This window comes from Jaculus jaculus, chromosome 7 (genome assembly GCF_020740685.1).
Source record: "Jaculus jaculus isolate mJacJac1 chromosome 7, mJacJac1.mat.Y.cur, whole genome shotgun sequence".
In the NCBI taxonomy this organism is placed as follows: Eukaryota; Metazoa; Chordata; class Mammalia; order Rodentia; family Dipodidae; genus Jaculus; species Jaculus jaculus.
The window spans coordinates 28,585,209-28,610,366 of record NC_059108.1 but is presented as its reverse complement, the minus strand read 5'-3'; positions in this window follow the sequence as shown (position 1 = coordinate 28,610,366).

Sequence of the window (25,158 nt, the reverse complement as noted above, 5' to 3'; positions counted from 1 at the left end):
CAAATCACATCTGACCTAGAGCAAGTGGCTCTCATCTTACTTGAGATGTACTTGACACTATGAACTATCTCTAACTTTGCTGTGTATCTGCTCAGATTCCTGCTTTCAATCCACAGAGTATACAATCCAGATTGAGTGGAGTACCATACTATACTCTGTGAATACTTCTAGCCCAAAGCAGACTCAGCTCTATTAGACATCAGTTTGCTGGATGGTTTCAGAGTTATTGTCATGCTTACATCATATTGTGGTTTGAAGTGACCTTAGAAACCACCACTAGACAGGGTCTAGCCCAACATTTCTGCCATGTTTTCCTTTTAGCGTTTGCACTGAAGCTGGTGCTAGTGGGGAGGAGTATAATATGGCTTGAATATGTTCTGTCCTAATGAGAAACCCATGCTGATATAATGAGAAACTCATTGTGATATGGGGTAGAAACATACTCTGACTGTAGTGTGTGGAAGCCCAGCTTTAGGAGGTATTGAAGATTAGATGAGGTTACCAGGGTGGGGCCCCTGTGATTAAATCCAGTTGGTTTTATAAGAAGAGGGAAAGATACCAACACACACACACACACACACACACACACACACACACACACACACTGCCAGTCTCTTGCCATGTGATGGCCATGAGGTGGTCTCTTGACCTTAGGCCAGAGCTATCAGGCAACATAAACATCTCTTCTTTATCACTTACCAACTCAGTGGAAATGTGTAAAAACAAACAAACAAACAAACAACAACAACAACAACAAAAATCCAAACTCATTCCAGGAGCTGGGAAAAGCTCAGAATCTGCCGAGGTAGGATGGCCAAGGCATGCTCCTGGACCAGCAGGTAAGGAATCTGCTTAGGTACCCTCCCCGGGGCCACATTCCGCAAGGTGGAGGATGGGTACAGGTCTCACATGTCCAGTTCAGTGGACACTGACCTCAAGTGTGCCCCAGACAGGGCTATCCCAATGGACATGAGCCATGAAAAGAAAAGCACATACCGGAGAGGATTGAATGAGTGTGACAAAAGAAAAGAAAAAAAAAATGTCACATTTGTGGAATAATTTTTTTATTTTACTTATACCTTGAAGTGACAATGCTTTGGATATGTTAGGTTAAATAAACTACATTTCTAAAATTGATCTTATTGGTTTTTACTTTTTAAATGTGACTACTAGGAAATTACACACGACAAGTGTTCACACCACGTTTTTAAGTGGTAGTTCTGACCTACAGCCTTGACAGTACTATGCAGAGACCCACCGTGCACAGGGGGCAAGGGCACAGTGGATTCAGTCCTGGAGTGATGGCCAACAGGCTCGTTATAAACTGGGCAGCATGGCCCAGCCTGTCTGTACTGTGGCGTCTGTGTCATGTGAGAAATGCACTGTAGGACAAGTTTCTTTGTGTGCATTCAGTTGATGGGATAATGACCAGGGACTCTAGCTTGAGGGCTGAGCTACTGCCTGTGGTTTGGTTCATCAAGGTAGGGTCTCTCTGTAGCTCAGGCTGACCTGGCATTCACTATGTAGTCTCAGGGTGGCCTTGAACTCATGGTGATCCTCCTACCTCTGCCTCCTGAATGCTGGGATTAAAGGCGTGCACCACCATGTTTGGCCCTGACTCAAATTCTTAGTCATAGCTGTGTGGCTTGGGAATAGTGACTATATTGGTAGCATTTTCTGGCCTCTAGCTAACATTTCTCTTTCTAGGAGGGTGGAGGAAGATAAGTTCTTTTCATGTATGTCCTTGTGTGAAGTGGGGTCACACAGCCACAGATTTGGCAGAACCAGAGTCTCACTGATGGGTCATTTGGCTCTGTGGAGAATGCAGTCATTGGGAGCAGCAGGAGAACTGAGCAGGGCTCTGTGGAGTTGCCCAGTGCCACACATACTTGTGGAGATGAAGCCGTATTTTGTGCTCAGTGTTCACATCTGGTTTTTAGCTGGAGACCATGTCATTGTCATAATCAGAGCTTTTTCTGGGAATAACTAGTGATGCTCCCGGGGAATATTAGACATGACAGGGTACCAGTGATAGCAAAGAAAGACGCTGGTGCTCACATGGGTGGGGAGGCACAGCATCATTCTCTATTGCCTGTAGCAACCAGCTCACTTTAACCTTGCACAAGAGCTGTCTGCAGTGCACAACTAAGGGAGGTGTTGGCCCTCAAAATAAAAAGAGATCAGAAAAACAAAAAGGAAAAAAAAAAGGCATGAAAACTGGTAGAAGATCAAACCTTGGTCAGGGAGGATAGAGTAAGTGTGAAGTTGTGTCACTTAAACAGGGAATGCATAGCCATCTAATTGAAAACTTCCTACGTGGAGCATGTGATATCAATATGGTTTGCTTAACCAAATTACTGTTATTAGGGAAGAACAATGACAAAGACTTATCCAGCATCCACATACTTAATTTTCGTGATTATTATTTATGCATGATTTATTACCCCCAGTACAAAGCACAGCCGGAAGGATCACAGAGATGACTCACCATTTCCTAAGGCCAAATATTTGTTTGGTTTTTGTTTTGCCAAGGTGATGGTTTTATCGAGTCCCCAGGATGACAGGCTGCTCCTCATAGGTTGCTAGCACCAAATGCGTTGGAGGAAATGTAGGAACACTGAATTATAAGTTTGTTTGTAATGAGAGGGTCAATCTTCCCTTTGTTCTTCAACAAGCTTTCAGAAGAGATCTAGAGTGAGCCCTCTTTAGTAGTTTCTCTAAGACAGGAGCTGCAGGTTACAAAGCTATAGTGACACCATGTTACATTTAAATCGCTTGAGGTGATTTAACGGCAATATTCCTATAATTTCTAGGAGGGCTGCTTTTCTAGGCCCTTGGAAAATGCACATCACACATTCTTAAGTTTGCACATAAAATGAATTTGCATAATTGTTATATTCAGAGGGCCCTGGGGCCCAGAGGTCACATGCTTGTGCCTGTATCTAATTCTGTGTCAGACACTATGGGCCCCATTAAGGCCCCATCTTTTGCCTGTTTCACATGGAGTTGGGGTGCACTCATTGGGCACCATGAGCATTTAAATAAAACTCACATTGTAGTAGTACATTAAAATTAAATATTTTATATAGAACTATTTGAAAGATGAAACTGAAAATATATCAGATGTTAAATGAAGCATTATCTATTGTCGACAAAGGTGTAGTAGCTTGGTTGATGTGAAATAAAAGCACTAACTTGGGGATGAGGATTCAGCTCAATGGAAGAGGCCTTGTTTAGCATGTGTAATGTCCTGGGGTGGGGTGGAAGTAACTATGAAGGGGCAGTAAATGGTCTATGTCAGAGCCACATTCTCACATTTTCTGGCATCTTCACTGACTGGGCAATCACTTTAACAGAGTCCTTTGGGCATCAGGAGAGCACCCTAATATTGTGGATGAAGCCTTTGGTCAAGTTTCTCTGTCTGAGGACCAAGCGTTGGACATAAATTCCTCACCTACAGAGAGTGGAAGGAATATCTGCAGAGCGCCTTCTCAGCCTGCAGCTTCGATACTAACCCACTCCAAGCTCTCCCTTGTAAGCCTGTAAATCCGGGAAACCCACCCCAACCCTCTCCCCTCTATCAACCAGGCTGTCCTGCTTCCTATTCCCAGACTGTCTCAGATGAGTGGCATAAATGCCACTTTTGCCTGACTATTAAATAGGTGTATTCCGGCCATTCAAATGACTAGGGTGGAGATGTGTATCAACAGGGAGTCAGTGGAGGGTGGAGGGTTTGAGGACCTCTTCCCAATAATCACCATGTTTGCCCTGACACCACCCCAGATGAATACAATTCTAAGTAAATGCGGTGTGCATCTGCAGAAAGAAAAGTTAATGATGACTTCTTTCCTGTTCTTACTGTCCCAATCAGTTGTCCTGTCACCCTACTTTTCCCTTCTGGAACCCCAGGTGGCCATATGCTAAGCAAAGGACCTTTTGTCCCCACCACCTCCTCGGAACCTCTCATTCCAAGGTAACCTTGAAACCAAGGCTGTCTCTGGGCTTTCCGCCTCACGTGTAAGCTGCAGAATTCTCACTGTTTCTGATTCTGATTTTTTTCCCCTGGGAACTTCTACATGAAATTTATATAGATAGTTTGAAAAATGAAATCCTTTTTATTTAAAAGTTTAAACATTGAAGGGACTACTGAGATGGCTCAGTGATTAAGGCACTTGCTTTCAAACCGGAGGGCCCAGATTTAATTCCCTAGTACCTACCTAAAGCCAGATGCACAAAGTGGTGCATGCTTTTGGAGTTCATTTGCAGTGGCAAGAGGCCCTGGTATGCCATTCTCTCTCTCCCCTCTTTCTCACTGCAAATAAAATATTTTAAAAATTATTTGTTCTATGAGTGAATGCATACAAAAGTCTTAATGTAGAGAAAATAGTTTTGCCAGGTGTGGTGGTGCACACCTCTAATTCTAAACTCAGAAGGCTGAAGTAGGATCGCTATGAGTTCAAAGGCTAGCCTGAGACTATGTAATGAGTTCCAGGTCACTCCAGGCTACAGTGAGACCCTACTTTGAAAAACCACCATGGTGCCCACCACCACCACCAACAACAAAAAGTTAAATTGCCGTGCCCTTTCTGTATGTCCCAGGGTGTCATGCAAATCCTTCAGCTTTGTGTCTTTATTTCTGTTCTAACTATCTTAGAGTATCAGCCTTCCCAGTTTATCTTGAATGTGTGGCTTATGTGCTACAGTATGAATGGGCATATGTGAGGCTTAGTCCCATATCCATGAGATGCTCTGTTGTCCAAGGGGGTTGGGGACCTACCTGATCCAAGCAGGCTGCCCCTCTCCATGGGTAAACAGAGTGTGAGGTTGAGATAAACTCAATTATACTTTTGAAAGAATGTTGAGTTCTTAGGCTGAAAGGGATTGAAGGCACTGCAGAAATCCTAATTGCCATTTTCTCTACTATAAATCTGCATGATCCCAAATCTTTGCTTTTTGCTAATACAGTGGTATCAATTCCCTTCTCATTGCTAAGACAAAACACCTAACACAATCAGTTTAAGAGAGTAAAGGTTTATTTCAGCTTACGGTTCCTGGCTGACGTCCATCATGTGGGAAGGACAGAGGCAGGAGCTGAGGCAGCTACTCACAGTCATCCCACAGTAAGAAAGCAGAGTGAAGAGTGCTCTGCTCCACCAGCTCTCTCCTTGATATATAGTCCATGGCCCCAGCTCATGGAATAGTGCTGCCCACAGAGAAGGTCTTTCCTTAATTAACTTAATCAAGAAAATCCCTCATAGACTTGCATAGAAGTTGACTTAATAATCCTAGTTTCTCAGAGGTGGTTCTAGGTGCTGTCAGGTTAACAATCAATTGAAACATCATAATGACCATTGTTTATGGTAGTCTCTGAAATGATGCACAGTTTCAGAGTATCTTTTGAATTCCCTCAGAAACCTTCTGAATGGATTCAGGAGAGTGTTACAATTGACTACATATATTTGAGGACAATGGAATGGATTTAACTCTATCAAGCAGATGATTCCTGAAGACATGATCAGAGGGTTTATTTACAACATAGTATCTCTCTCTCTCTGTCCCTCTCTCTCTCTCTCAAAGAAACACAAAATTCAGTATATCAGCTACAACTAATTATAACTCTTGCTTCCAATTTGGGGGAAGTTTTCTTCTATGATTTTGTTGAAGATGCCTAGTATGCCTTTGGAGTGGAATTCTTCTCCTTCTACTATGCCCTGAATTCTTATATTTATCTTTTCATAGTGTCCAGAATATCTTGAAATTCCTACTCAAACTTTCCTATAAGTTTGTCTTTCTCTTTGTTGTACTGTATTAGATCTGCCACCTGGTCTTCTAGCTTAGATATTCTGTCCTCTCCTTCATTCATTCTACTGGTGAGATTTTCTACAGAGTTTTTTATTTCATTAACTGTGTTCTTCATTGCTAGTAATTCTGACTGGTTTTTCTTTATTATTTCTATTTCCTTATTTATGTCTTGTATTGCCTTCTTTATTTCATTAAATTGGTGTCCTGTATCTTCTTTGATTCCTTTGATTTTCTCTTTAAGTTCCTCTTTGACTCCTTTGATTTGTTCTTTGACTTCTTTGAACATATTTACAATCATTCTTTTAAAATCTTTCTCAGGCATTTCCTCTAACTCTTTCTCACTGGAGGTCATTGCTGATGCATTAATACTTTTAGGTGCATTTATATTGTCTTGCTTTTTAGTGTTTCTTGTGTTATAATGTATATATTTTTGCATCTTGGATTAAGTTAATGCTTGAATTTTCTAGCTAGCTGGGTATTCTTAGCTGTATCAATTGATTTGATGTTATATATCTTCAGGGTAGGAGCTTAAGGTATTAGGTATGGCTCTTAAGACTCAGAGTATCTACAAAGGTGTTCCTAGGGGTTGAGTTTGTCTGCTATGGGAGTATTCAAGTAGGCTGAGTGGAATAAAATATAGGTAGTTTCTGAAATTCAACTAAACACTGTACACATTCAATCAAAAACAGCACCGAGTATTTATGTAGCAGTAGTTATTATAACAACCAGATCCTCTATCAACAAAGATGTTAAGATTTCTGTTCTGTTGAGGGATCCAAGTCAGCTTGTGACCAAGTGAGACCCTTCTCTGGTGCAATCCCAGTTACCTTGGATGATTTTGGTCTCAGTCAAGTTGCTGGCTGGGTCGTTGGGCTGTTGTTCTGATTTCTGGAGCTGGGCACTGGCATTTCCTGTGGGGCAAACCAAGCCTGGCAGCTGTGGCCCTGAAGATTGGCACCCCCGCTGCTGGAACTGCTACTGCTGCTGCTGAAGCTGCTGCTGCTGGATCAGCTGCTTCTGGGGCCACTGTTACTGGTGCTAGAGCCCCTGATGTTGCTGCCGGACTCTGCTACTGCTTGGGTCCTGCTGTCGGCTCAAATTGGCCTGGCAAGTCCCAGGACTGCTGCTCTGTTCACTGGAGTTGGGCACAGGTGGGGGAGGGGAGGGAGCCGCAGCTGCTCTGGTTCTCTCTCTGTTCCACGTGTTCTTCTACCTTGTGATCTGCTCCTCCATTGTTCACTGCTGCTCTCCCTTCATGTTTCTTGATTTGCAGAGAGCGCTGGTGTGAGTGGAAGCTCCCCTCACCTGGCTTTTCCTGCAGCTCAAGCTGAACCTGGTGGCTTTCTGGTGCGCCACTGCCATGGTTGGTGGACCTGCCAGGGCCAATTTTGCGGGCCTGTGTGGGCTCTGGATGCTGTGGATCTCTTCTACTTCTCCACTGCCGTTTCAATTTCCTATTCACCTCACTTTTTAGTAAAAGTGTGTATTTTGCTGAGTTTTTTTGGTCTTTTTCCCCCCTAGGTTGCTTTGGCTTGGTACCTACACTGCCATCTTAACTGGAAGTCCTCACTGCATTTTAGATTAAAATTTTAGGCAGATGTAAACACATAGTATAAATAGGCAAACAGAAAATGGTAGTGAAAAAGAATTGGGCATATTAACTAGAGTTGGTAAATTCTACAACCATTTATCACAAAACATTTGATAGATAGGATTTGATGATGAGAATGGAGGAGAAGGATGCAAAAATTACATGTGCATATCTGTGTATATCTTGTGTGTTCACCTGTATGCGAATGTTTCTGTGCTTAGATGTATATGTGTGTGTATGCATGTGTGGGTGTTCCCATGGGTGTCTATAAGGGCACTATTATTTATCTGCATTCTGTTGTGTGTGTACATATCTGTGTGCATGCCTGTGTGTATGTATACCTGCTTGTGTGCCTATGCATGTGTGCTTATAGCTGGTGCAGAAAGCAAGATTTGAAGAAAGATACCCTCCATTTCACCTGAAATCCAAACATAGCCTCCCTCCTCTTAAAGGACAGTGGACTTGGCTCTCTTGCTACAAGCCCTGGGATGGAATTTGAAGCAGCAGAAGGCCTCCATGAGCACTCATGGACTTTGGAAATTGCATGTCTGATGCCATTGGACCTGCTTGTGTCTATAATGAAAACAACATGCTTCTTCTCATGTATAATAACTTTTGACTTCCTGGAAGGCTCTTTTGTTTTGTTTACATTAGCATAAAGTATTCCACCCTTTAAACTAGTACTCTTTCTTTTATCTGTTTCATAGTATTAAAAATACATCAGTGTGTTTATATTTAAAAATGGGAACTGTCAAAAACATTTTTATGGCATCTTTCTTTTAATCTTTGTTTAAAGGCCTTCGAGGGGGGAAATAGCTGCTAGGTTATGTTCTATTTTGTCCATTTCTGGAAGGACGTGGTTTTTTTCTACTATGGGTACTAAGGCTGTTGTGTTGAATAGATTCTAAGGATAAAGAAATCTGTGTCATACTTCTCTGACCCTGGTAGTCCATGCTGTATGTCAACATGGCAGAAGATTCATTAGTATTAAAGTTTTTGCTCAGGATAGTTAAAGTTTTTTAAATGTTCAGTTTTTAAAGGATACCATGTTCTAACATGAGCTTCACATTGTTTTTGCTAGGTTGCCATGCTGGACCAAGGCCCTGGGGTGGCCCTGACTCTTCACCCTGGGCTGACTCAGAGATGCACAGTAACTATTCCACAGGTGCAGTGAAGTGGTGGCTGAGTGAAATCTGCCTGCAGTGGCATTACTTATTGCTGGCCTATGGCCTAGTGACATGAGGAGCTATGACCTTTGCTGTTGCTGCTGCTGTCTGCAACAATGAATGACCACATACAACATCTTCAGTTATTTTGGCAACATACACAGTACCAAATACAATAAAAGCCATATTTTAAAAACATTCAAGAGCTTTTATTCTTTTATCAGTAGAAATGAATTGAGCACTTCGACTCTCACAATTTGTACACAAATTATGATCTATAGTGTATTAGTGTGGGGAAAGCATTTGTGATGCATGGCATAATTCTCTCAGAAAAGCTTGCTAGATATAAGCTTGTGGTACTGTGTCATGAATGGAAAAGTGACTGAAATGAAGGGATATTGTTAATTAAGGTTTTATATATTGAATGTCACTCAATGCACTAGAATTGCTGAGCCATATTTGTGAAAGAGCCAAGTTAATATTATGGAAAGATCTACTTGTCTTCAATTAAATTGACCTCATTAATGTTCGTATGCTAGCCATAGACTTGACTATGTTTAAAAGATGGAAAAGAAAAAGAAGAAAGTAAAATAGTAGTGGTAAGCTGAACAACTCTCTGAGGAGAGATACCCTTTCTTTATTTCTGTATCTCCACATCCTTGGGCATCCCCAGGGCTACCGTGGAGTCAATCAACATATTTTTTAGGAAATGCATTTGAATTTACTTGTCTTCCTTGTTTGTATCACTTTCTCCCATCTGAGAAAACTCCTTCCAGAGACACCATGATGTTCAAGGTCAGGCTTCTGGTAGGATTGACCTTGTAGGTCTTCTCAGGGAAAGCCCTTCCCCTCCTACTGAGGTTAATGGAGAAATGGCTTCTGGGATGATTCATCAGATATATCTGCTTTTGGAAAAAAAAGGGGGGGCTTTCCATCTCCAAATTTAGCTTGACTACAAAACAGAGAGGGTGCACCAACTTTCTTAGATCAGACAAATAATTTTAAAGACACTGTGCATGTGAATTCTCTGCTTATAGTCCTGTAGTCTATGTCTTGTACTGTGAACTGTATGTGTGATCAAACTAAGTCCAAGACAAAGAGGAACCGTACTTGAGTTCAGAAATAGATGCAATTATTCCCACTCTCATTCTTCTAATCTGGTATTGCCTCATTAGGCTCCAAAACCCCAGTTCTAGTCCCTTTTGTTGCTGAAAAAATGGTCACCTAGGTTCTACAGGCTGTGTGTGCTTTCTATGACATCAGTGGTTTTTAACAGCATAGGCTTTGATAGATGTGTTGGGGAAGACAATATCCTTTCCTCATGTTGGCCAGTTATGATGATGAGATTCTCCAAATCCTATACAGTTGTTCAGGCTATTTTAAAGCATTCAGAATCCTTCCTAAATTCACACTGTTTAGCAAGACTACCCACTTATAAGAGATGACTGCATATTCATTTGTAAACTGAAATGCAAATGAAGATAGATAACTGCTTTCATACTAGCTAGATATCTATGCAGGCCTCTTGTACAATATCAAAAAATGGGGCTGTCTTAATACTCATTTACAAGGTCTACATTCTATGTTCCTGGCTTGTAGTATTGAAACTGGCCAGTGTGAAAATACAGCACAGTGGAGCAACAAAGCAATTGCTGCCTTTTTAATATGGCAGGCTGGGCACCAGGGTCAGGATGGATAGGGTACATGGGACAGCCATGACCAGAGGCAAAAGCTATGGAGACTAGGAATCAGGTTTGGAAACCCCAGATTTTGGAATAGCCTGTTCAAGTTCCCACAATTTAGATACTGGCTTGTGAGGGGAAGATTTCACACCACTAGACCTACAGGGTTTTTTAATGCTACAGGTACTTTAAATGCACAGGAGTACTACAGAATCTAAAGTCTTTGTTAATTCCTTTGTAAGGTTGAACTGTTCATCTACTTCAAAGGCTGACTGATTTAAGAAAAAAATGGCTTCAAAGGAGAAGCTTCTTTAACCCAGAAGTGAGAGTAACATTAATATATGAATATGAACATTAAGCATAGTGCTTTCACAGTAAGTTGGTGAGAATAATATATGCATTTATCCAGACAAGAGCAGGCTTTATACCCCTAAGGCTCATGACTTCTCCTGCCATAGGCTTTTGATTAGGTTTTCAGTACCAGGCATGTATTGGTGGGACTTCAGTCCAATTAAAGAATGGTTGGTTTCCTCCAGAGCAGACATGCCACTATTGTATTTGTTCAGTGATTTGGCCTGTTTGGCCAAACTTGAGGCTTCCAGTGTCCACTGTTTTCACCACTGATGACTTCTGTCTCCCATAAGGCTATATACAGTGCAGCTTTTACCAGCCTTCAGTTGGCTGGGCTACAGGGAGAAAGCTTACTTCTCATCACCAGCTTGATTTCTCAGTAACTTTGATGCTAAGACATGTGAAGTTTTCAGCAATAAGGTCTTACCATCTATTTCTCACAGGAAATCAAGGGCCTTGGCAATAGCCAATAATGCTTTGGTGACAACAGGGACCTCCCTGGCCCACAACTCACTGGAAGGTATCCCATCTCTGGCGCTGAAAATTTTCTAGCAACAATGTATGGTTTCTGGATGTGCCATTATTCAAGAAAGTAGATTTTCATATGTCTTATTCAGAATTTCTTGAGTTTTGATTGACCCTCCCTCCATTCTTTTACACAATATCTTTCCCTAATCTCACTTAGGCCTCTGCCCGCACTGCCCCATAATCTGTTCTCCAAGGCTCAGGGACCATTGTGGAAGAGGTGGAGGAAAGGATGTAAGAGCCAAAGGAAGGGTACCACTCCTTACATACAACTGTCTGGACAGAAATTGGCCTTGATATCCAAGACCTCGCAGTGCCTATCAATACCTACACACGTCCCTCATAATAGGAGAAAAAGATGAAGACATCAAAATGAAAGAGAGACTAATGGAGAGAGGGAGGAGATATGATGGACAGCAGTGTTATGAAGGGGGAAGCGGGGGAGGGAAGGGAAATAGCATGGTTTGTTGTCTGTAAGTATAGAAGTTGTCAATAAAAAAATACATATATTAAAAAATGGATTGAGTTTGCCAGCAACCCAATTACCACATACTTTACTGAAATATGTATGGCCACTTTATTTGCTTTTATTTTAGGGATTGTCACATCTCCCTGTCCAATTTCTTCTTTGTTCTTCTACCTCGATGTTCATAGCTCCAGAATAGTCCTGATGAACAGGTGCATACATATATATATATATATATATATATATATATATATATATATATATATATATATACATACATATATATATACATATATACACACATACATATACATATATATGTCTTATAACTTCTATACACACATTTTGCATTCCTCTCCCATCCCTCTTTCCCTTTCTCCCAATCTTACACACACATGTGTGTATTTATACACAAAAATAAAACTTTGAAAAGGTTAGAAGAAAATTGATCAAAATATTAAAAATAGTACGTTAACTTGTATGGTTGTGGTAATTTTTTTATTTTCATGATTTCCTGTTTTGAATTTTTTAATAATACTACATCCTCTATTATTAGGAAACACTTGAATGTTTTCTGGGAGGCAGAAACACATCTATTGTAAAATGAGACCTAGATTCACCAATGTCAACATAAATAAACACACCTACACACACACACACACAGATTGTTTTAACCATCTATGACAAACAGAATGTACTGAAAAGGGATTGTTTGGGAGGAAAAGTTAACATTTCCAGGGATGGAATAATTTAATCTGACACCATAATTAACTGCCATTAAGTGGCCATTGGCTTTAAAGTTTAAGAGCACTGAAGGTATGAGGAAATGAAAAGCTCTTATTACAGTTAGGAGTATAAGGTATATCCTACATGCAGAGATGCTAAAATATACAGTTTGGAATTTGTCAAATAAGAAATAATTCCCATAAGGTTGCAAAACCTGAGGAAACACAGGAGGAAGTCACAATGCTTAGTGTATTTTTGTGAGGTCAGAGTAACTCCACTATTGAGCTTGACAGAGGCTGCAAGATGAAGAAATTATAAAGTAGTATTTGTCACCAACGTAGACAGATACAGAACTCCTTAGCAAAGGCAGAAATAGAAAAAGCAATAATGACAAACAATGACAAAATAACATTAATTTCAATGATATAAGGTGTAACATTTGAAAATAAATGTATTTTTACATTGTTAAGGCAAAATTAAAACCCAATGACCAGCAATATAGATATAAAAAGCATGTGACAAATGGTTTAATGAATAAAAATCCCCATCAAATTATAAAAATAGTTTTTATAGTTTCATAGGGTACTACAAAACTTCCATAGCAACACTGTATTAGTCATTAAATAATGAAGAATTTCTTCCTAGGTTTGGAACAAGACAAAGCTGAAGGACTTTAATCATTCCTACATTGCCCTAGACATTCCAGCTAGGATAAAAGAAAATAAAACAAGAAGATAATTCAACAAACAAAACAACAAACAGAAAACTCAATAAAAATAGATGAAAAGATTTAAGTTTGAGTAAAGAAGTAAAGGTGTCATTATTTTCAGATGATATGATTATAGGTAAGAAAACATGAATTTGTCAAATAAAAAGAACCCACTAAGACTGTGTGTGTTGCTGGGAAGTGTTAGACAAATTTCTGGGAGACGATGGCCTCTAACAATGTGAATAAGCAGTGGATCCTGAGACGCAATTAAACCACTGTCAAGGTGTGCACACCAGTGTAATAGTGGCACACAGGCTGTGTGGGTAATCAACTCCTCTGATTGGATATGAATCTGCTCCATGGCAGGGAATTCACACCAGGTATGGAGAACCCAGTCAGAAGCCTATGGATAGGAATGTCATAGGCTCTAGAGAGAACTTCCCACTGTTCTTCAGCTAAAGAGAAGGTATACCCATCAAAAAGTCTTTTAAATGACTGTGTTGATCCTCTTTGATCCATGCTGCTCTCATTCTTGCTAATAGTGGTGAATACTAGGGAGACCCAAGATCCATAAGCATGACAACAAAAGATAGCTGACTACATGGCAGGAGACAGTCCACATCTACCACCTCCGTCAGGTCCCAAGAGACATCAAGGAAGAAGCAGTGAATTAAATATGAGAGCTGCTCTCAGTGCTAGCCTGAAAATCTCCTCCAGGGAGATAGTAGGAGACACTGAGAAGACTCAAATCTCATCAAAACAGAAAATCAAAGGATACAGAGAGCTCAGCACTAAAGGAAATTATAAAGCATCCTCCAGGACTTGGGGAACATTGTGAAAAAAGGGGACACAAAAAGTATAAGAGCCACAGAGATAGAGTATCCAGGGGCAATATTCCCCCTACTCCACAGAGAGTAACTGGTGCATTCATGACCCCATAGGAAATACCAATAACCCCACCTAAGGGGACCCTCAGTGGAATGGGGATATGGGAGAGGACACATACATGTATAATCCAGTAAGAATATGACCGACATGTTTAGACAGTAAAGTTCACAATTAAAAAATTGAAAAAAACACACCTTATTATTGCACTCTTGTCACCACTAAGTACAGAAGCTTCTCTATAAAGATGGCTGTAGATACCACAGAAATGCAAGACTCACAAGTATGCTGAAAATAAAGGGCTGCAGAGAGCTCAGCACTAAATGAAACATTTTTATCATGCCTCATAAGGCTTAAGAAATGCTGGAGGAATAGGAGTGGAAAGAGTGGGGAGGAGGACTTTGGAACACTGTCCTCCAGACATGAACTGAATGGTGCACTTATGACCTCACAGTGTATGCTGTGGATTGTGGTCAAGTTACAGTATGTTCACATATTAAAATTCTCAATAAATCTGCTTTTTTTTTTTTTTAAAAAAAAAGCTGTATGTGTAATTAAACCTTGTTGCAGTCAGGTTTGCATTGCTGGTGGAAATCACCCAACCAAGAATAGCTTGTGGGAAAAAAGAGGTTTATTTTGACTTATAGGCTAAAGGGGGAAGCTCCATGCTAGCAGGGAAAGATGAGCAGAGGGTGGACATCACCCACTGGCCAACGTAAGGTGGACCATAGCAAAAGGAGAGTGTGCCAAGCACTGGCAAGGGGAAACTTGCTATAAAACCCATAAGGGCACCCCCAATAGTACACTGCCTCCAGAAGGCATTAATCCCCAAGTCTCTATCAGCTGGGAACCTAGCATTCAGGACACCTAAGCTTATGGGGTCACCTGAAATCTTACTGAAGAAAGGTGTGCTACAGGGATGGACCTTGAGGTTTATTAGTCCATCCACCAAGTGTTCAGAACTGCATCACTCTTGTTGCTTCCTCCCAGCTGATATGACAAAATGTGATGCCCTGGTTGTCATGCTTTCCTGGCTCCACTGAGGACGGGTGAGACAAGGTCATAAGGTCTAGGAGGAGGAGACATGCACACTGGTCATCAATTGGAAGTAGAAGGAAGTGTGTAATGGTCATGGATTGGAAGTCTCGATATTGTGAAGATTTCCAGGGTCTTCAAATTTTCTGTAGAGTCTAAGCATTCATCATAAAATATCTATGATATTGTAGTATAAATTCTATGAAATTTAAAATTTATATGCTAGATGAAATTTCATAATTTTTTTCCTTTTTTGTTGCTAATGATTGAACCTACTCCAGATCTTACACATGCTAAACATATACCCTACCATTGAAATAACCCTACAACCCTGCAAAAATTTCTACAAATATTCTACAAATTTCTATTAGAATTCCCATGTCTTTAATCCTTTGAATAATCAGATTCTAAAACTTATTACTTCATAAAAAGATTAGATGATAATATAAAGAATTTAGCAAAGCCAAAACTATCTTGAAAAGGAAAAATTCAGTTGGACAACCTGTCTTTCTGGTTTAAATGTCACAGTTACAAAGTCAGGATAGTATTAAGACATCAATAGAAGACAATATCAATAGACTATCCTAAGCAGGCCTTGAACTTGCAATCATCCTGCTTCAGCCTTCAGAGTAGCTAAGATTATAGGACTGGGCTACCAGGTGTGTCTTTGGTGAGTGAATTTTTGACCAATGACAAAGAACTTCAGTAGTAAAAGGAAGGTCTCTTCAGGAAATAGTGCTGGGACAAGTGGCTTTTATATGGTAATATTCCAACCTTTACTTAATAAGTAAAAGTACCTTTAGCTAGATGGTATACATAATCATAGAGATCTTCTAAATAACAACATAAGAAAATCTCCTGCCCTAAATTGCTGATAAAGAACACAAGAGGGCTTAAGAGATGCCTTTGTGGTTAAGGTACTTGTCTTCCAAGCCAATGAACCAAGCTCGATTCCCCAGGACCTATATAAGCCGGATGCACAAGGTGGCTCATGCATCTGGAGTTTGTTTGCAGTAGCTAGAGTCCCTGGCCCATCCATTCTCTCTGCTTCTTTCTCTCTCTCAAATAAATAAATAAAAATAAAATATTTTAAAAAGAATGTAAGATACATGAACTAGAAAATATGATAAATTAGGCTTTATTAAAATATAAATTTATGTTCATAAAGGCACTTAAGAAAGTCACAGACAAGGAGAAAAGTTTTGATATGAAAAGGGCCTTGTCTTGTAAGATATAACCAATTCTTACAAGTCAATGATGAAGAAACATAAGCCAACAAAAATGAGCAAAGAATATGAAGAGGCTTTCCTATGAAAGAATATCTTAATGGTCAGTAAGTGCATGGAAAAGTGCTCAAAAATCCCTTGTCACAAGGGAAATGCAAATTAACTTGCAATGAGATACTTCATATACCCTGGAGGAGTTAAAACAAAAAGGCTGTCAACACCAAAGATGCCAAAAAGAAAAAAAAATGGGTCAACTAAGCTTTTGCACACTGCTTCAGGGTTTGTGAAATAACACAGGGACTTTGGAAAACTAGTCATTTTTACTAAGCTCAACATCCATGTCCCACTTGGTCTAGACATGTCACTCCTGGGTATTTACCCCAGAGAAATAAAAACACATGCTCATAGCAAATCTTTACAGAAATGCTTAGAGCAGTTACTCATAAAACAAATTAGACATAATCCGAATGTCCACGCACACGAGACTATGAAATTGTGGTCTGCAGACAGCAAAATGCTGCTTGGCAAGGAATGGGAACTGTTGATAACATTCAGCAATGTGCACAAGTTTCATGTTCAGTAGGAGGAGTAACAAACACAAAAGAGCTTACTCAAGGATAGCACTTTTCTGCTGTTGAAGAACAGATAAAACGAGCCCAGTAACACAAACAAAAGATGGATGCTGCTAGGGGAAGGGCTGACTGAAGGGTGCTTTCCAGGAGGATGGGATAGTGCTGTCTGGTGTGGAGATATAGATGATGTAGCTGGTGGTTCCTTCTCACTTGTAGTGTTGCTTTCTACAGCTGCAGCTACCCAGACAACCATAGCCCAAAGATATTACTGGGGGTTTTTAGAAATCATTAATGTATATTCTTTTAAATGGCTTTTATGTATGGTATAGTTATAATCATTTGATTTTTATTATTGGCATTTCTGCACATCTCTTACTGTACCTAATTTATAAGCTGAACTTCATTGTGGGTGTGTATGTATAGGAAAAACAGTGTTCCCTGCTGTCTGTGGATTTAAACTTCTATTGGGTTCTTGGGACACATTGCTTCTAAGGCTGAAGAGTTTACTGTACACATCTCAAGGTTCATTGAAGAATATCCTAAGCATATATGCATTTTAAATAATGGTACTCAATATACATATTATAAATCTTCTCCTTTCCCTCTTTCCATATACTAATCATCTATCTATTTATACAGATCAATTCTTGTGAATAATAAACAAAGTGGTGTCCTTTGAGAGACATTTGGATGTACATGGTGTCCCATGGTGGATGACTTTTACAATATGTCTTCGCATTAGTTGTTTCCTCCAGAAGTCTCTGTAAACTCACCCCATCAAGAGCTCTTGCATGAAAAACAAGTATCAATTCCAATTTTCCGGAATTGTGAGGAAGAAGCAAGAAAAATGCATGCATGTATGGGGCTACATACAGTGGGTATTCAACAATGGTAGTTGTGGTAGAAGGAATATTGAGGGGCAGATTCAGGAGTCACTTTTGTATGGGTGCTAAAGTTTGGCCTCTATGTTAAAGGGATTTTTCCTTTGTTTGATGCTACTGGAAGGTGCTGTATTAGTTACTTTTCTTGTAGTTACAAACTGACAAGGAATAACTTCATGGGGGAAGGGTTTATTTTGGCTCATGGTTTGAAGGTATGTCCACCACAGTGGAGACAGCATGATGACGGGAACAGCTCTTGGCTGTGGCAGCAGGAACATGAGGCTGCCTGCTGAGCAGGGACAAAACAGGACCAAGACCTGTCCTCTCCTCTAGTGGTCAACTTCTCCAGTAAGGCCTCTCCTCCTAAAAGGGCACCACTAGCCCACTAGCAGAGGACTAAGCATTTAAACACAGGAGGGAGCTTGTTGGAGAATTTTATATTCAAACTCTGACAACAGTGGAGTCTGTAAGATGTGGGGATGCTTTGATTCCCTGGGAATGGATTCTTGAAGGACACTGTGAGGTGCTGGTCTTTCTCTTTTATTTCATTCTTGGCCATGGGTTGGTAGACTTGGTGCACCTTGTGCTTTAGCCATGATATGCTGCCTTGCCATCAGAGATAGAAAGACCATCCTGAGAAGGAATGTCTGGAGCTGAGTCAACGTACACATGTTCTCTTTGCAAGTTGATTGGTTCGGGTATCTGTTATAGTCTTGTAAATCTGACTGATAGAATGCACATTGCCTCTCCCAGAGTTTTTCTCCTTACTCCCTTTTCATTGCTTAGCAATGTTTACACCAGTTGATGACAACTCAGATATTCTTTCTTCTTCTTCACCTGCTTCTTGTGCAATGGTAAGGCAAGGCGAGGTTCTTCTAAACACTTTGTACCACATGCATCACTCTCACTCTTCCCATGGTCATATAGCTCAGCAATGGTTTTCCCATTAGGTGCGAAGACATGGCATTCTGAACTTGTGGCACCTTGACTTTCCAGGGCTTGCTTAGTTTTATAGAAACACAGTACATTTTTATGAAATTGAATGGAATGAAGAAATTATATATACTTACTGGGCTCTATCTAGAGGTAATATGGTTGGCACACATTGTTTCCCTAATGTATGTGATATCCAGAGGTACCTCCTGGATGGTCCGCTGCACTGCACTGAGTACAGATTCAAAGATGGCAGCTCACTCTTTCTTTGCCGCAGTAGAATGTCCATCCTACCAGAAATGGCAGAGACAAGCTCAACCCTGGGCTCCAGGTTGTGCTGCTTTGGAAATTCTACCTGTGGCTAATCAGATGGTTGGTTCTGGTATTACTGTATTTATCACCATGTAGACTGGCTTATGTGAAGATGTGTCTCAAGGTCACTGTGAGAAGTTCCTGAGAACCTTTAGAAACAGCAACCATGGCTTAATGTGAGCCTTTAGCATAGAGGATGAAATTTAACTGTTATTTAATTGGCACAGAGGGCGGGGAAATCAAACAGGAAGGAACTTCTGACTCCATGCCAATGTCTCATTTCCCCATGGGCTTCCTCTAAACTGGCCAGTGATTTCACATCTTTGCTTGCTTTCAAAAGAGAGAAGTGTGTTTTTCTCTGAACATAGTGAATGCACATAATTCAGGTCAGAGAAGAGTGAATCATTTTAATGAAAGAGTAATTATGACTAAATTGCTTTTAATATGAGGTTTATATTTCTCAACTAATTTCAAAGCCTTTTTGGTTCATATTCATCAACAAGGCCTAATGGGGCTGGGACCTAGTGGTTATAAGTGCTTGCTTACAAAGCCCGCTGGCCTGGGTTTCATTCTCTAGTATCCATGTAAAGCTGGCTCATGTGTCTAGAGTTTGTTTACAGTGGCAAGAGGCCTTGGTACACCCATTCACATACATTCACTCTCTTTCTCTGCTTGTAAATTAATTAAGTAAAAATATATGGCCTAGTGTCCATATGAAAAAAGTGTTCTGTCTCACATACAACTTGAGGAGTTAGATTGCTTGCCTCAATACTCCCTGATGTTCCACTAGTCAATTAGAGTTTCTGTTATTCATTCCCAATAGGGACAGAGCAGTGGGTTCTCATCCAAGGTGCTTTCCCAGCAGCTCCCTCTGAACAGTTCTGATCAGCACTTGCTAAAACATCTTATGTCTTATGCCACTTAATGTTCATGAGACTAATTACAGATGCAGCACCAAATCTTATGTTCTCGTATCATTATCTATCACCTCTGTAGGAATGGAAAGCCAGCCCAAGCAGGCAAGTAGACACAGCATTTACATGGAGTTCATCATTACAAACTATCCGGTGAGGATTTAAGATATAAGGAGGATATGTGTAGGTTATGTGTAAGTTATGTTCATTGTCTTGTTTTCTCCAAGAAGAATTAGGAAAGAACAATACTGATGTCCCTGATGAGGAGCTTGCAGCTATGGCACTGTGACCATAACCCCTGTATCATCCTGGAGCTGAGCTGGCTGACGGGTTTCCTTGTGTTCATCAAGCATAGCAGTCCCCCCTCCCATTCATGCCATCTTCTCCATAGTCCACACTTTGTTTTCTGTCTAAAATTATTTCTGTTGGTGAACTAGGCACAAAATAGGTGAAACGTGTCTTCTAAAGTATGAAAGATGAAGGTCCATGGAGGGGAGGGGTTCTGGCTAGTAAAGGAGTATGGTGATCCAGGTTTCTTCCACATTCAGCAGTTGTCCTATTGAACACGATGGGAGAATATGACAGAGCTGAGCCAGTGAGCCTCATGGCATTGTGGGAGAGGATGGTGTGCATCGTGTGCTTATGAGATCTACAGGGCATTGCTCTGGGCAAGCAATGGCCAGTTTGAATTCTTGGCATCTGTAGTTGATAGGTACACATCATTGGGATGAACCTCCAGACCAGGCACAGCTATGGGATGAAGGGACTTATTGAAGCAGGGAAGTCTAAGAGAGAAAAAGCAAAAGTCACCAACACCAGTACACACAAGCACACTTTAGGAACTCTAGGCTAAACTCAAGCACCTTGTATATCTTTAGACTGGAATTTTAATTTCACCATACTTTAGGGCTGGACCTTAGGATCTTCCCAAGGACACCTCCTCCAGGCAGGTAGCTGCAGATCTAAATTACCAACTTTAATAAAATCCTGAATATATTGGTAGCTGTCTATTCAAACTACCACATTCTGTACCTGGCCCACAATATATTCATAACCATCTTATACTGTGAATTGTATATGGGTTAAATGTAAAGGTCACAGTTTTTTTTTTTTAATAAATTTAAGATAGTTCTAAAGTCCCAAGTCTCATCTGAGATTTAGGATAGTTTTTTTTGTTTTATTTTTGGTTTATTTATTTATTTATTTTTTGTTTTTTCGAGGTAGTGTCTCACTCTGGTTCAGGCTGACCTGGAATTAACTCTGTTATCTCAGGGTGGCCTTGAACTCATGGCAATCCTCCTACCTCTGCCTCCCGAGTGCTGGGATTAAAGGCGTGCACCACCATGCCCGGCTTATGATAGTTTTTTTAGCTATGACTTCTGTAAAATCAAAACAAGTTATGTATTTTTAACATGAAAAGGCACATAGAAAACATTTTTAATTGTTACAGGGCATAACAAAGAGAGACTGGAACAATTTAAATTCAACAACTATCAAGCAAACATCAAATATGTGCACTCTGATATTATAACCAATGACTGAAGTCTCTGGATTTTTCAATTCGCACCTCTAGCTGGGCAGAATAGTGTTGGGAAATCTTCCATTCCAGGCTGATAGTGTTCTCCATGGTAGCCCTTGCATAGTCATGGTATATCCAAAATATCTTTGGATTTCCATGAAAATCATGGTCCATCTTTCAAAGGCTGCACTGGCCTATTGGGGTCATTATGCCCTGCCTATACATTGTATCTTAGCAGTGGCTCCTAGAGCTGTGTGTACTTTATGACCACTCCATGCATTTTTTATGTTTTTGAAACCAATACCAGGTGTAAAGGACATAGTCATATTATTAATTCAGGTACAAAATAAATCATGACCTTGAAGAGCAGATTCCTGTCCCAGTCAACTCTTTCTGAAAGAGTTTGTATTTTTATCATAGTATTTCTTCAGACATCCTTTCTACTGTTTTAACATAAGGCAGTTGGGCCATTTTTTCTTAAGATTGTTAATGTGTTTGACAATAGTAGCTTCAATAACCTAAAACCAGTCTCTGTGCCAGTAAATTTAAACTTGTTTGACTTTTTCCAACTTAGTATTTAAAATCTCTCATCCAATACCTTTAGTCAAGCACATCAGTCCATTACAAATTTAACCTTGATTAAACTCTTTGGTCCTGGGCAGTAGAACACATCCAGCTCTTATGTCAATATCCCAGTTCCAACAAGGTTTTCTGCTACCTTTCTTTCCCTTTAGAAAGTTCATAAGTCAAGCCTCCAAATACAATTTTCTCTGTACTTAGTAGTTTTAAATTCTCACAAGAATAGTCCACAAAACTTGGCTTACTGCTCCAGAAGGCATCTTCAGTTTCAAGTACTAAGTCCATGTCCATTCCTCCAAAAAATAGTTCCAAAGGACCAAAATCCACATGGTCAGATTCCTCTCATCCACATTTTACCCTCAATACCCATTCTAATACCCATTCTGTAGTAAACAGCCACATGTCACTGGGATGAACTGCTAGACCAGGCACAGTTATGGGAGGAGGGGACTTATTGAAGAAGGGGAAATTTCATAATGAAATAAGAAGCTGGCCTATTTTTACAAGTCCAAGCAGAGAGAAAAAGCAATAGCCACCAACACCATTACATGCAAACACATTTTTGGAACTCCAGACTAAGCTCAATTACTTTGAATATCTTTAGACTGGAATTCCAAATTCACCACCACAACTTAGGGCTGGGCCATAGGTTCTAACCAGTGACATTTCCTCCAGCCAGGCAGCTGCATATCTAAATTTCAAACTTTAATAAAATTCTGTATATATTGAGGGCCATCTATTCAGACTACCACAGCACCAAATGAAAGTCAGGTTTCTATTTCCCTGGGGAGGCCATCTCCACAATGTGCATCAGGTAGCTTTTCTAGAAGCTTAGGACTTTAGAGCAGTCCCATCAACACAAGCAAGGAGCAGCTGGCTGGAAAGGGAAGCAGTTGGCAGGTGAACCTTCTAATGCCAAAGCTGAAATCCTGGAGTCCCTTGATCAGAAAAGAGTGAGTTTGATTTACTGCAAAGAGTAGAGAAACAAGGAGACTAAAGCCTCTGCAATGTCTGGTAAGGAGCTAAAAGAAAGAGATGAGGGCTGGAGAGATAGCTTAGCAGTTAAGTGCTTGCCTGTGAAGCCTGAAGACCCCGGTTCAAGGCTTGATTCCCCAGGACCCACATTAGCCAGATGCACAAGGGGGCGCACTCATCTGGAGTTTGTTTGCAGCGGCTGGAAGCCCTGGCGTGCCCATTCTCTCTCTCTCTCTCTTTCTCCCTCTCTCTCTCCCTCCTTCTCTCTGTCACTCTCAAATAAATAAATAAAAACAAACAACAACAAAAAAAAGGGAAAAAAAGAAAGTTATGAATCCCTGATGTAGATTTAAAATGTAGTGGGAGTTCAAATATCAGAGGGAAGTGGTCTTTTCAGCATGACTGAAGGTACTTGATTTGATGCTGACCTTGAAAAAGTGCACATTTTACTTAAAGTAATGTGTCGCTCTCCAAAGGTAGATGCTTTCCTTTCTTGTGTATGTGTGAACAAATATAATTGCAGCCATTTTATTGTTTGTTTTACAGTGGTGGGCACTGAACACAGGACTTCATGAATACTAGACAAGTACTCTACTGCTAAGCTACAATCACAGCCCAGCCATTCCACCATGAACCAGTGAATGAGTTAATAAGAGCTTCATTCATATTAATAGTCAACATGTCTCAGCTGTTTGCAGAGTACGACTAAATATTCTGATCATGGGTCATGGACCAGGGCATGTGGCTGTCTCCTCTAGAAATGGCAAAGGCTCTTGAGGCTCTGGTAATCCTCCACAGGTCGTGAGTTTGTAGTTGGAAGATCTTGGGATTTGATATCGCTGGTTCAAGGAGTTTTGGTTCAGACCTTTTACTTGAGTTCACCTGACTTACCCTTGCCCAATGCATGTGAAGCCAACCAGTTGGAAATTTCACTTCTCATTCTATGGCTCTTTTAAAAGTGCTCACTTAGCCTTTTCCATCAGAGCTTGTCAGGTGAGGATGCCTCCCAGCTGGTTCTGGAGATTTAAGTGCATAGGGTCTAACCTGTGTGACTGTGTCTTTGTGGGTCGGCCCTTGATCAGGCAGGAGAGTCACACTCTAAAAACTGGAGTTGGCTCCCCTTGTGGCTGCAACAATCTACACACAATTAAATTGTTTCCTGTGGGAAGGAGTACATTATGCACAGCACAATCATATGCAGTGATGTATTGATCAGTGATGGGCCACATCATCATGGCTTCAGGTTATAATGGAGCTGGAAAGTTCCCATAGCCTAATGATATAGCTGTTTTAACATGGTAGTGCAGCACATTACTCACTTTTTAAGCACATACTACGCTGTCATTTATATAACAGTATGTATAACACATGCCATTATACACAGTAGTAAGACTTAATCATAATAAATGACAATGCCACTGGTTTTTGTAGTTAGTATGCTCTACTTTTTCCTACTATTTCAGTGTATTCCTTCCTTATTAAAAGTGGTTATTGTAAATAGTAGGCCGTGTTTCTCCAGCCAAAGCTTCTATCCATCTTGTGTTTTGCTGTGACTCTTGTTTGCATCAAAACACCATGTTAATGGATTGACATAGTCTATGCAGGTTTCTGTGAATATACACTAGGATGCTCACACTGAAAATAAATGACTGACCAACAATTCTCAGCCCACATCCCAGTATGGAGCAAGATACTACTGTATAAAACAGCATGCCTACTGTGTGTTTCTTCATAACCTGGTTAGAAATGCTTGCTTCTACTGAGGAAGATAATCACACCATGTGCTTTTCCAAGTGCTGCTCAAGTGACCCTGTCCTCTGAAGCCCGTTAGCATTTCAGAGGAGAGAAGGCACTTAGTGAGGGTGCTTAGGGATAGAAGAGGAGGAATAGTTACTAGTAAAAGGAGGGGAATGGTCCTTTGTCAATAAGCACACCAGAGAGCAGGACTGGGCAGGTTCTAGGAGGAGGAAGGGCAGGTTTTGAAAGCCCTGGTAATCTGTGGCTTCTTTAAAGTACAGTCCAGGTATAAGCAGTGGACAGCCCTTGAAGGGTTTCTGAAGGTCTATTTCAGCACGGTACTGTCCAAGACAATTTGGAGCCAGAATGTCAGACGGTGCAGTGTTGGCTTGGCCAGGACTCCCAGGAGACTTGTTAAAAGAGAATGGCCTCATTCTGATCCCAGCCAGTGTTGTGACTGGCGCTCACCAGTGCCTTGGAAATCCAGAGATCCAGCTTGATTTTCCTCTAGTCACTGCTGGGGATACTCAGGATTGGGGGTTGTGATGGTTCGTATTGATTATCAACTTCAT